Source organism: Mandrillus leucophaeus, unplaced genomic scaffold (assembly GCF_000951045.1).
Source record: "Mandrillus leucophaeus isolate KB7577 unplaced genomic scaffold, Mleu.le_1.0 Scaffold7, whole genome shotgun sequence".
NCBI classification, from domain to species: Eukaryota; Metazoa; Chordata; class Mammalia; order Primates; family Cercopithecidae; genus Mandrillus; species Mandrillus leucophaeus.
In genome coordinates, this window is record NW_012107585.1 from 6,558,684 (window position 1) to 6,571,466 (window position 12,783).

Here is a 12,783-nt window from a genome sequence, read left to right on the forward strand (position 1 = left end):
CTCCAGCTAGGGGAGCCCCACCTGTTCAGGTCGAAACTTCCCCCATGGGGTGTGTGGTGCTCAGGCCCCTCTCCTTCTTGCTGTGCTGCTGAGTGACACAAAGTTGGAACTCAGATCTGGGGTCGCTTCTCTGCTCCCAGAGCCCATGGGTGCTACTGAAACTGCCAGCCTCAAGAAGCTGGACTTGTGCTGCCCAATGTGGAGCAGGGCTGCTCAATGTGGGGCTGAACACTGTTCCCAGTGCTAGGAGCATAGGCAGCAGATGCAGAGCCAGAGGCAGTGGGGGAACCAGGGTGATAAAGGAGGTATGGTAAAGACCATCTGGGTGCTGGGGGGCGGTGTCCAAGACAGAATTTGCAGATGACTAACCTCCAAAGCTGACTGTGTTGGGCTGCCCTGGCAGTTAGGCCCTAGAGTGGAGGTTGAAGCTGGAGCTAGAGCTGAGTTACCAGATCTTCACACCAGAAAGAGCAGTCAGAGGTGGGGATGCATGCTGCTGTCCATCAAAGACTCCCAGTACTGGCTGGGTAGTGGCTGAATGGTTACTGGGAAATTTCAAGTTGGGCTGGAGCTGCAAGACTTCAGTTCAGGCGGCTTGTGGTGTCCTTGGTGGAGGCCTTGCTGCCACTGGGGTACGTCTGAAGGGCCTCGGCAGATGGGAAAAAGCTCCCACCAGAACCAACATGAGGCCTTGCAAGGAAAGGCTGGGAAAGGGAATTGGGGTCCATGAAGGTGATCTCAAAGCCAGGTGCTGGCAGTCAATGTATATTGCTCAATGAGATCACTCAGTCTGAAAAAGCTGCCTTCTCCATGACTCTTAGTTCATAATATTCTGAGAAAGAAAACTACAGAGACAGTAAATAGGACAGTTTTGTCTTAAAAATGGGAAACTGATCCAACTAGAATCATGATGACTGAATGAACTCCACTACTTTTCCACAGTACCTTCCATTGATTGCTGTTCTGGATGAACTCGGTTGTGTGGCCAGTTGTGGATTTTTCTGACCCACCGTGTGGGGCAAGCAATAGATTGTGCTGATTCCTCAGTTGCTACTCTCAGATCCTGGAGGCAACCTTCTCCCAAAATGCGTTTCAAGAAAGACAACTCGTGACATGTCGCTGGCAGAATTCCATAGAGAAATTCTTACTAATTTATTCACAGTTCAAACTTCTGATCCTCTTTTTCACCATTTGCAGAACAAGTCACCTGAAACTGAGTTGGGCTCCAGCAAGACCTTGCAGTTTGGGTTACACTGAAAACCCAGCAGACTGATGTGTGGGCAAATACCTGCCTTTATATGAGGCAATAGAAAGAGGCAGCATATCCCAGTGAACAAGAGCACAGTGCCTGGAGCCTCACTGGCTGGGTAGAAATCCCACTGAAGAGTTCTAGGTACTTGGGAATGTTATATAGAGTAAGGCGGCAGATCTCAGTGGCCAAAAGCACAGTGCCTGAGTCTAAAGCTCTTGGCGGAAGCAGCTGGAAGACAGAGGAGCTTCCAGCAGAAAAGGTTAGTCCACGCCTCTGTGTTTTGTTTTTCCTTCTCAGATGTTTAGAAATGGGGGTTATGACCTAGGAAAATGAAAGAAATTAGTAATCCATGAATTCAACAAAGGTTGTCTGAGGGCTGCCTGCGTGTTGAAAAAGTCGCCCTGGATCCCCTCACTCTAGGAATGGTGGCAGCCACTTTGTTATTCAGTTCCAAGGATGCAGGAAAGATGTAAATTTTTTTTTTTTTTTTTTGGTGAGACAGGGTCTTACTCTGTTGCCCAGGTTGAAGTGACATGGTATGATCTCTGCTCACTAATTTTTGCAGTTTTTGTAGAGATGGGGTCTTCCTATGTTGTCCAGGCTGATCTCGAACTCCTGGGCTCAAGGGATCCTCCTACCTCAGCCTCCCAAAGTGCTGGGATTACACATGTGAGCTACCCTGCCTGGCTCCTAATTCATATGTTAATCTCTTGCTTGGGCTCCCCCAGGAGGTGGTGAAATGACCCCAGCTCAGTGCATTTCATATGGCTGCTCCTGTGTCATGGGCTCAGGTGCATCTGCTGGCACAGCTGCTGGGTTACCAGAACGGACCCTTCCTCTGCCTCAGCTCCGAGCATAGTGATGACTTGTGACTCTCTTTCCCAACAGAACTTCAAATTTCTGAAGACAGGGGCAAGTGCTTGAGCATTTGTACTCATGATTTTGTTTGATGGATGATAGCTGGAACAGAATACCTCTAGGCATGGAAAGGTTGTCATTTGTTGCAATGAACAGGCTTTCCACTCACGGAAATTCATTCCCTTGTTCACTTTCCCTCTGGCAGTGGCTATGGCTGGACTCTTACAAGCAGCTGTCCCGTCTGTGCAGCCTACCTAGAAAAACCAGTGTCCCTGGAGTGTGGATGCACCGTCTGCCTCAAGTGCATCAATTCACTGCAGATGGAGCCCCATGGGCAGGAGCTATTTTGCTATTGCTGTTCCACGGTATCTCAGAAGAACAAAACCATGTCCAACCAGCAACTGAGGAGGTTGTTTTCTCACATGAAGGAACTGGAGCCCAAACTGAAGATTTCTACAGATAAATCCAAGGATGAGGAAGTACCACGGTAAGGAAATCTGTGTACCCTGTCCCCTTCCCACGACCAGGCCAAAAAAATCACTTGTGTAATTGGCTTCCCATTCCTTATGGTGATTAGCTGCTGTCTGGCACCTAAAATTGACATGTTCCTCCAGCATCAGTTAGTCTCAGCCCTGATAATTTATAGAATCACCTGGTGATCCCCAAGAAAAAATTACTGATGTCCAGGTCATAGCCCAGACAAGGAATTTCTTAAAACTTACTGTGCTCCAATTACCTGGGGATCTTGTTAGAACGCAAATTCTGAACTGGGAGATCTCAGGATCAGTATCCTTTCATTGGGAACTTTGCTGAGTAGCAAAAACATAGAGCAACTGAATTTGAATTTCTTTCTAGCTGAGGTTCCCAGGACTCTGACATTAAGATTGCCCTGATAATTCTAACATGCAGTGAATGTTGGCACCTATTGCACCAAGCAACCTCACCCCAGGGTTGGGAAGAGTTTGGAATCAAGCACCTGCGGTGTTTGTTCCTGTGTGAGGTGAGTTGCAGACTCTGGTCTCCTCATCTGTGCCCCATGAGCTTCAACAGTGGCCCTGGCTCCACAAAATACTATCAGACTGCCTAACTCTGGAGGGAAGGGACATTTAAATGAAGAGATCGCGGTCAGCCTGGGCAAAGAACTACACCTATAAATGGTAGTGGGCTCCTATGATGTCCCGACATTGCTGGCTCCTGCACGGTATCTTCCCCAACACTCATGATGTCCACTCATCCACCTACCAACACCTGACCGTCTCTCTACTGAAATATGGAGGGCAGATTCACTCTGCCCACATCTTGTTTGGAGCCCCCTTCCTCCTTCCTTGTCCATTTCCACTCAACTCATTTCTTTCACTAACTTACCACTAAACAACAATCAATCCTCTGATGTCTTACTATAATCTATAAAACCCACATTGGTGATCATATTCACTTTTTTTTCACTTGAAGGATAACATGTCCTGTAGATTATTTTTCACAATGTTCTGGACAATTTTCTCTCTCTTTTTTTTTTTTTTTGAGATGGAGTCTTGCTCTGTCACCCAGGCAGGAGTGCAGTGGCATGACTCATGCTCACTGTAACCTCTGCCTCCTGGGTTCAAGTGATTCTCCTGCCTCAGCCTCCTGAGTAGCTGGAATTACAGGCATCCACTGCCATGCTCAGCTAATTTTTGTATTTTTAGTAGACACAGGGTTTCACCAGGTTGACCAGGCTGGTCTGGAACTCCTGACCTCAGGTGATCCACCTGCCTCACCCTCAAAAAGTGCTGGGATTACAGGCGTAAGCCACCGCACCTGGTGGGGTTTTTTTGTTTTTTTGAGATGGAGTCTTGCTCTCCGCCTAGGCTAGAGGGCAGAAGCATGATCTCGGCTCACTGTAGCCTCCGCCTCCTGGGTTCAAGTAATTCTCCTGCCTCAGCCTCCCAGGTAGCTGAGACTACAGGCGCCCACACCACACCCAGCTAATTTTTGTATTTTTAGTAGAGATACAGTTTCACCATGTTGGCCAGGTTGGTCTTGAACTCCTGACCTCAAGTGACCCGTCTGCCTTGGCCTCCCAAAGTGCTGGAATTAGAGGCATGAGCCCCCACATACGGCCTGACAATTTTCTCTAGGCCAGATTATACTGCTTCCCTTTGTTTCTTCCTCCATGAACATTGGTGGCTTCACCTGTCAACCACATACCCAATACCTTAAATTATACACCTTTGTATTTGCTGCCCCTTTTCCCTACAGTCACTGATGGTTAACAACTTTCAAATACCTTTCTCTTGGCTTTTAAATTTACCATTGTTTTGCTTAAGGCCTCACCTCCCATGTAGGATGGAAACCATTCTTCCATCTAGGCCCCCTTTCTCCCCTTGGCCTTGGATACTCTTAATGCCCAGGACTGGTACCTCTGTCATCAGACCATCAGCTGCAGAGATAGCCCATCTGCTGTCAGAACTGTGCATAATTTGTTTACAAACACGGAAAATAAAAGCCTGAAATTATGCTCTAGGGACTATTTAAATTGGAGCAAAAAAATGTGGAAAGAGAAATATTTCATTTAATGTTGATCACTTGCATTGTCTTAATTATCATTTGTTCATGCATCAAGGTGGTAGAAAGAGAGTCATGATGTCTGCCTTCACAGACCCTCCACTCTAAATGAAGAAAAGTCCAATGAAGCAAACACATGACAGACAGTAAAACAAAAATTTCCACTGTGAATAAGAGGTATCACCAGCCAGGCATGGCGGCTCACGCCTGTAATCCCAGCACCTAGGGAGGCTGAAGCCAGTGGGTCACCTGAGGTTGGGGGTTCCAGACCATCCTGGCCAACATGGTGAAACCCGTTCTCTACTAAAAACGCAAAAATTAGCCAGATCTGTGGCGCACGCCTGTAATCCCAGTTACTCAGGAGGCTGAGGTAGGATAATTGCTTGAACCCGGGAGGCAGAGGTTGCAGTGAGCTGAGATCATGTCACTGCACTCCAGCCTGGGTCACAGAGTGAAACTGTCTCCAAAAAAAAAAAAAAAAAAAAAAAAAAAGTATCAGGTATTTCCACCAAGCACACCTGTGAGAATTTGAACTAGTCAGGGAAGTTGCCTCATAAAAAGTTTTGAGTTCAGGATAAGCAGCAGAATTAAAGAAACTAAAGTCAAGAGATATTTGGGACTTTGAAGTAGATGGGAGACATGGGCTTGGCTTCTGTCCATTTGCTGAGCAGGTGATCTTTTTTTTTTTTTCACAGACGATGTGACCTTGGATGGGATGCCCACACGGCCAACAACTACCCCCTCATTTCTGACGACTCAGGAGCATCCGATCTGGGCGCATCAGACCGAATCGGCAAGACCTTGCTGAGAGATTCCGTTTGTCCGTGTGTGTCCTGGGCTCCCCTTGCTTCACCTGTGGCCGCCACTACTGGGAGGTAGACATGGAAACAGGCACAGAATGGGACCTTAGAGTCTGCAGAGAATCCATCCACTGAAAAGGGAAGATCCAACTGACCACACAGCGTGGATTCTGGACTGTGCATTTGAGGGCTGGAGGCCGCCTCTCTGCCAGCATGGTGCCCCCAACTTCCTCTTCGTAGACCACACAGTACACCAAGTGGGGAGTTGTCTGGCTATAGGCATGCAAAATGTTTCCTTTTTTTGATGCTCAGGGTGGATCCCACATCTATACTTTCAGGAGAGTCTCTGCTGAGGAGCCCCTGAGCCCTTTTTTGGCTCCTTCAGTTACACCTAACAGTGATCAGGGTGTCCTATCAGCCCTGTGATGAACCCAGCCACCGCGATGCTTCAGGTCATCCTGAGGCCAAGTAAAACACTCGCTGCAAAGTAACAGGGTCAGAAAATTACTTAGTGGTGTACGAAGTTTCTGCTTATCTGCACTATACGAAGTCATAAGAGAAAAATATGGGACATTTCATGATTACAATTAATGTAATTTGATTAGATTATAAATTGAGCCGAGTGTTATTGTCACCATCTCATTGAATCTTATGTTTTACGTCGTTTCCTCTATAAATATCCTATATTCTGGGATCCATTTCCAAATGCTTTCCTTTTTATTTCTGTAAGTTCAAATTAATGTATTATGGAAATTACGACTTAAACATTTGGAGATCACCTAATGGATGTGATTTACTAAATGATAGGAGTGCAACAGATTTTATTCGTAGTAAAAACGTGTGCGTGCGTGTATTTTAACAGAGAACTGGAGAAATGCTTACGTCCTATCCAGAACCGAAAAGAGACGTTGTCACCACCATATATCAGTGTAGGTGACATTTTCTTGGATGTGTGTTCATCTACATTAACGAGAATCCCCCACAGGGGGATGGACTGTTTTGTCTCAAGTGCTCTCCCGATAATAACCTGACCCTGATTGGCTAACTCTTCCTCTTCCCTTTTCCCATATGGAGTCCTCAGTACCATGCTCCCCCTACCCCCGCCAGCCACGCTGACACAGCCCTGGTCACTGCAGAGATGCATGGGGGAGGCCAATCCTGCTGTAATACCAAGGCAGTTCCTCACAGGAAGGATCTGCTGAACCTAGCGCTTTTTCAAGCGCCTCCTTTGCATATTCTAAAGCAACTAAAAATGGATTAGAGACTTCAATGTAAGACCTGAGATCATAAAACAACCAGAAGAAAACACAAGGCAAAAGCTTCCCGATGTTGGTCTGGGCAATGTTTTTGGATACAGCATCAAAAGCACAGACAATGAATACACAGACAAGTGGGGTTGCGTCCAACTAAAAAGCTTCTGCACGACAGAGGAAAACGACATTCAAGCAGCCTACAGATTAGGAGAAGGTATTTGCAAACCACACAACTCAAGAGGCGGCAATATCCAGAATATATACGGAACTCACGCCACACAGTAGTCAAAAACAAATCACCTGATTCAACATGGGCAAAGCACCTGAACAAACGTTTATCAAAAGACATATAAACATCCAACAGGTGTAAGAAAAAGTGCTAAACAGCACTAATCATCAAAGAAATGCAAATCAAAAATCAAAAGCTCAATGAAACATCACCTCATACCTGTTAGAATGGCTGTTATCCAAAAGAAGATAACAAGTGTTGCGTCCAGAATTGGTGGGTTCTTGGTCTTAGTGACTTCAAGAATTAAGCCACGGACCCTTGCGGTAAAGTGTCACAGTTCCTAAATATGGTGAGTCTGGGGTTTGTTCTTTCAGATGTTCCCACAGTTTTTTCATTCTACCGGATTCGTGGTCTCACTGTTTTCAAAACTAACGCTGGAGACCTTCCTTAAGAGCGTTACAGCTCATACAGGCAGCACTGACTCAAGTACTGAACAGCAACAATATTCATTGCAAACAGACAAAGAACAAAACCACCACATCAAACAGGAAAAACCCACACAACTTGCCACAGGGCAGGGCCGGCAGCCTGCTTTTATTCCCTTATCTGGCCCCACCCACATCTTGCTGATTGGTCCATCTTACAGAGAGCTGATTGATCCATTTTACAGAAAGCTGATTGGTCCATTTCACAGAGAGTTGATTGGTCCATTTCACAGAGAGTTGATTGGACCATTTTGACAGGGTGCTGATTGGTGCGTTTACAATCCCTGAGCTAGACACGGAGTGCTGACTGGTGCATTTACAATCCCCTAGCTAGACATAAAAGTTCTCCAAATCCCCACCAGACTCAGGAGCCTAGCTAGTTCCACATAGTGCGTTGCTTGCTGGGGCCGCTCGGCGCGGGCGGAGTTGCCTGCCACTGCCGCGCCATGCACTCGCACTCCTCAGGCCCTGGGTGGTTGATGGGACCCGGCGCCGCGGAGCCTGTCTCTTATACACATCTAGATGTGTATAAGAGACAGGCGCAGCCCCGGTTCCCGCCCGCGCTTCTCCGTCCACACCTCCCCGCAAGCAAAGGGAGCCGGCTCTGGCCTCCGCCAGCCCAGAGACGGGCTCCCACAGTGCCATGGCAGGCTGAAGGGCTCCTAAAGCGCCGCCAGAGTGGACGCCGAGGCCGAGGAGGCGCCTAGAGCTAGGGCTGCTAGCATATTGTCACCTCTCATTATTGAGGATGTGGGGGAAAGGGAATGCTGTACACTGTTAGTAAAAATGTAAATTTGTGCAGCCGTTATGGAAAATAACGTCCATCCACAGGTGAATGGATGAGGGAAACGTGTCTACACAACGGAATGTTATTCAGCTCCAAAAAAGAAGGAAATCCTGTCATTTTCCACAGTCTAGATGAACCTGCTGTGCTAAGTGAGATAAGCAAGCACAGAAAGACTAATACTACATGATCCCGGCCTGGTGCGGTGGCTCACCCCTGTAATCCCAACACTTAGGGAGGCTGAGGCAGGTGGATCACCTGAGGTCAGGAGTTTGAGACAAGCATGGCCAATACGGTGAAACTGCATCTCTATTAAAAATACAAAAATAGATTGTGCTGGTGCACGCCTGTAGTTCCAGCTACTCGGGAGGCTGAGGCAGAATCGCTTGAACCCAGGAGGCAGAGGTTGCAGTGAGCCAAGATGGCACCACTGCACTCCAGCCTGGGAGACACAGCAAGACTCTCAAGAAAAAAAATAAATACTGCACGATCTCACATGTGGAATCTAAAATAATCAAACTCATAGAAGCAGAGAGCAGAGTAGAATAGTGGTTGCCAGAGACTAAGGGTGGGAAAAAATGGGGTGTTATTTAATGGGTATAAAGTTTCAGTTATACAAGATGAGTAAGTTCTGATGATGTGAATGTACAGCGTGTAACAACACTCCATTGTATACCTGAAATTTCTTGAGAGTAGATCTTAACATCCTTAACCACCCCACCTCCAAAAAAGAAAGAAAGCGGTAACAATATAAGATGATGGGTGTGTTAGTTTGCCGTGATCATTTCACAATGTGTGTTAAACATCTGGTTGCCCACTTGAAATATATACAATGTTTACTTTTCAAGCATACTCAGATAAAGCTGGGGGAAAACAGCCTTTCTGGGGCCATTGTTTGCAGACCTCTGAGTTAGGGCATGCTGTGATGGCTGGATCAGTTTCACTTCAGCGTGGTAAGAGGCACGTGACAAAAACTGGCATGAAAGGGGCTGTTGGAACCAAGGGGCAGGAGAGGACTGACCTATAGGATCAGCCAGAATACAGACGGGCATTCCAGGAAGAGAGCAAATTCCGGAGGAAATAAAGGATTTTCGTTTTAAGGGGTTGGGAGGCAAGAGAGAAGGCTGAGAGGGTTTGTGTGTCTGAAATGGGGTCTCTAGGTGAGAAAACGTGTGAGACAAAGTGCAAGGCTGGAAACGCGTGCACGTGTGCAGGAGGCGGGGATCTACCGCACCCAGTGTGCACATTTGCACGTACGGTGGGGGCGTCTGCGGCTGTGGGTAGAGAGAAAATTCTGGAGCATACATCTGAGAGAGGTGGTGTGGGTGGGAGTGGGAGGGTGTGTAAGAAAGAGCGTGGGTTGTGACAGGTGAGGGGCTCATGTGTGCAACTGTGCGTCCTGCGAGAGTGAGGAGGTCTCAGACGGAGGAACTGCGTTCCGTGTTCAGGGTTGAGTCCCCGCGCAAGAGCCTGGGGAGTCAACCAGAAAGACCCGCACACAGGGCGGGCCCAGCGACCTTGGGCGCCGTCTGCTGATTTACAGACTCCACTACCTGAGAAAGGCCCCTTCAGTCCTCTCATTGCCCAGCTGCGGACCCTAAACGGAGCCACAACCGTCCTGCCAACCCACGACAGCAGAAAAGCCCTGTGGAAGGGCATGTGTTCACTTCTGCTCCTCTGGGCAAAGATGCCCAGGTCAGAAACACCCACCCGAGCCTCCCACCACCCAGAGACAGCCCCACCTGCACAGCTCAGAGCAGGACCACTGACCTTCTGGCTCTCCGGTCATATTTGCTATTGAAGACCAGAATAAAGTATATTTATCAGGATTGAATACATGGGTCGTGAATGAATAAATTCATTCTCCTTACATGTCGGTTCCTATTGAGAAATATGGTGACTAGAATTTATTTCCTCCGGAAAGAGGAATAAATGTGGAGCCCCTGGGTTTGGTGCTATTTGTTACGCATTTCTCTGATGTTGTAAGAAAAGAAAGAGAGATTCAGAAGAAATATCACATTTCGGCCCTGAACTTATGTAGCTTGCTGCCGTCCTAGGTGATTTACTTAGATTGGCTTCTGCATTTTGACAAATGAGGAAATTGGGAGAATTAAAGCCTCTGGTTTTAAAGCCTGCTGCCGGGTCAAGTAGAACTGTGACTTCTTTGTTTGTTTTTTTAGAGAGTCTCGCTGTGTCACCCAGGCTGGAGTGCAATGGCACAATCTCAGCTCACTGCAACTTCCACCTCCTGGTCTCAAGCGATTCTCCTGCCTCAGCCTCCCAAGACCTGGGTCTACAGGTGTCTGCCACCACGCCTGGCTAAGTTTTTTGCATTTTTAGTAGAGGTGGAGTTTCACTGTGTTGGCCAGGCTGGTCTCAAACTCCTGACCTCAAATAACCCACCCACCTCAGCCTTCCAAAGTGCTGGGATCACAGGTGTGAGCCACCACGCCCGGCCCAGAACTATGACATTTTATTTTTGCTTTTATCTGTTTCTTTGAAAATAAATGGAGTGAAGGTGCAGAGACATGAAATAAATTATTTAAACACATTATTATTATTATTATTATTATTATTATTATTATTATTATTGAGTCAGAATTTCGCTCTTGTTGCCCAGGCTGGAGTGCAATGGCACAATCTCAACTCACTGCAACCTCCACCTCGTGGGTTCAAGTTATTCTCTTGCCTCCCCCTCCCCCTCCCAAGTAGCTGGGATTACAGGCATGCGCCACCCCGTCGGGCTTTTTTTTTTTTTTTTTTTTAAGTTGAGATGGGTTTCTCCATGTTGGTCAGGCTGGTCTCAAAGGCCCGACCTCAGGTGATCCGCCCACCTCGGCCTCCCAGAGTCCTGGGATTACAGGTGTGAGCCATCGTGCCCTGCCTTAAACACATTATTAAATCAGTAAAATGAAGGGCCTGACAAATAAATGACCACTGAGCTAGGATGTAGAAGACCAAGGCCTGGAAGAAGGGGGTCTGCCTCTTCTGTCTCTGGTGAGCTAGGACCTTCCCTGCAGGCACATCCTACTCTGTCCTGCAGGCTGGCTCTCCATGCCCTCGGGGGCCTTAGTCCAAACATCTGGACAAAGGCGCTATGAAAGGACCTCTAACAAAGTGTTTTCACCATGTTCACTTAAAGAGTTGCATGTTTTTCTGTTTTTCCTAATGAGAACACAGGACTTGAGAACTAATCATGTGTCTTTGCTTTAATTTGAAATGATCAGAATAATCTGAAAAAAAGAGAGAACTATTGCCCAGGAAATGAGAGAGAACTGAACTCAATCACTTAAATATATAACCAAATTCCTTCCCCAGCCCTCCCCTATATGTGCTGGTTTTTTCATTCTCACTCTTCAAACTGATCACCTATAAATCATCTAAAACCACAATGAAATGCTTTTGAAAACTTTTTAAAAAGAAGTGCATCTCATTTTATGTAAGTTGTGATATAAGAAAAAGAGTAAGATTATAAAAATACCTTTTACTTTTGATGTGGTGACTTGCAAAGGTTAAAAAAAAATAGGACTTTGAATGGTCAACTCATTGTCTGGGAAGAGGTTTTGGATTTATTTACCAAGCTTCTAAACATGAATCTTCCTAATCATGGAGAAAAAGTCCTTTCAAAGCAGTCGTTGTAGGCCAGGTGCTGTGGCTCAGGCCTGTAATCCCAACACTTCAGGAGGCTGAGACGGGTGGATCACCTGAGGTCAGGAGTTTGAGACCAACATGGTCAACATGATGAAACTCCATCTCTATTAAAAATACAAAAATAGATTGTGGTGATACACGCCTGCAGTCCCAACTACTCGGGAGGCTGAGGCAGGAGAATCGCTTGAGCCTGGGAGGTGGAGGTTGCAGTGATCGTGCCACTGCACTCCAGCTTGGGTGACAAAGTGAGACTCCATCTCAAAAGAAAAATAAAAAAGTATGGTCTAGTGATGGTGATTTTAAACTGATTAGGTTTAATTAATTTCCTTGATCTAAATATGAAGTGTTTTTACTTTGTGAGCAAAAGGCTTTTGAAATTAGTTCATGAAAGTGAGTCCAGTGTTATTTCATTTTTACTTCTCAGCCTTCTACAAAAGGCAAATATAAAAGAGCAAAGTCCAAAGAATGGAGTTATTAATGCTGCAAGTAGAGTCTGAAGCCAGTTCCATGCCAGGCATGGTGTGTGCACTGAGAGACAGGGATCCTCTGCTCCAGGAGCCGAAGGCACATGCTGTTTTGCTTACTACTGAACTTTACTACACATTTAAAGAATAATCAATACCAATCCTACTCAAACTCTTCCAAAAAACTAAAGAGGAGGGAACACTTCCAAACTCACTCTACAAGGCCACCATTACCCTGATACCCAAACCAGACAAGGACACAACAACAAAAAAGAAAACTACAGGCCGATATTCCCGATGAACATAGAGCCAAAATCCTCAACAAAATACTAGCAAATTGAATCTAACAGCACATCAAAAAGACCATTCACAGGCCAGGCACAGTGGCTCACGCCTGTAATCCCAGCACTTTGGGAGGCCGAGGCAGGCAGATCACAAGGTCAGGAGATCAAGACCATCCTGG

General features: G+C 46.5%; 1 pseudogene; it reads left to right on the plus strand.

Moving 5' to 3' along the window:
• Positions 1–2,234: 2,234 nt before the first annotated feature.
• On the plus strand, positions 2,235–5,880 carry LOC105528003 (annotated as a pseudogene).
• The last annotated feature ends 6,903 nt before the right edge of the window (positions 5,881–12,783 follow it).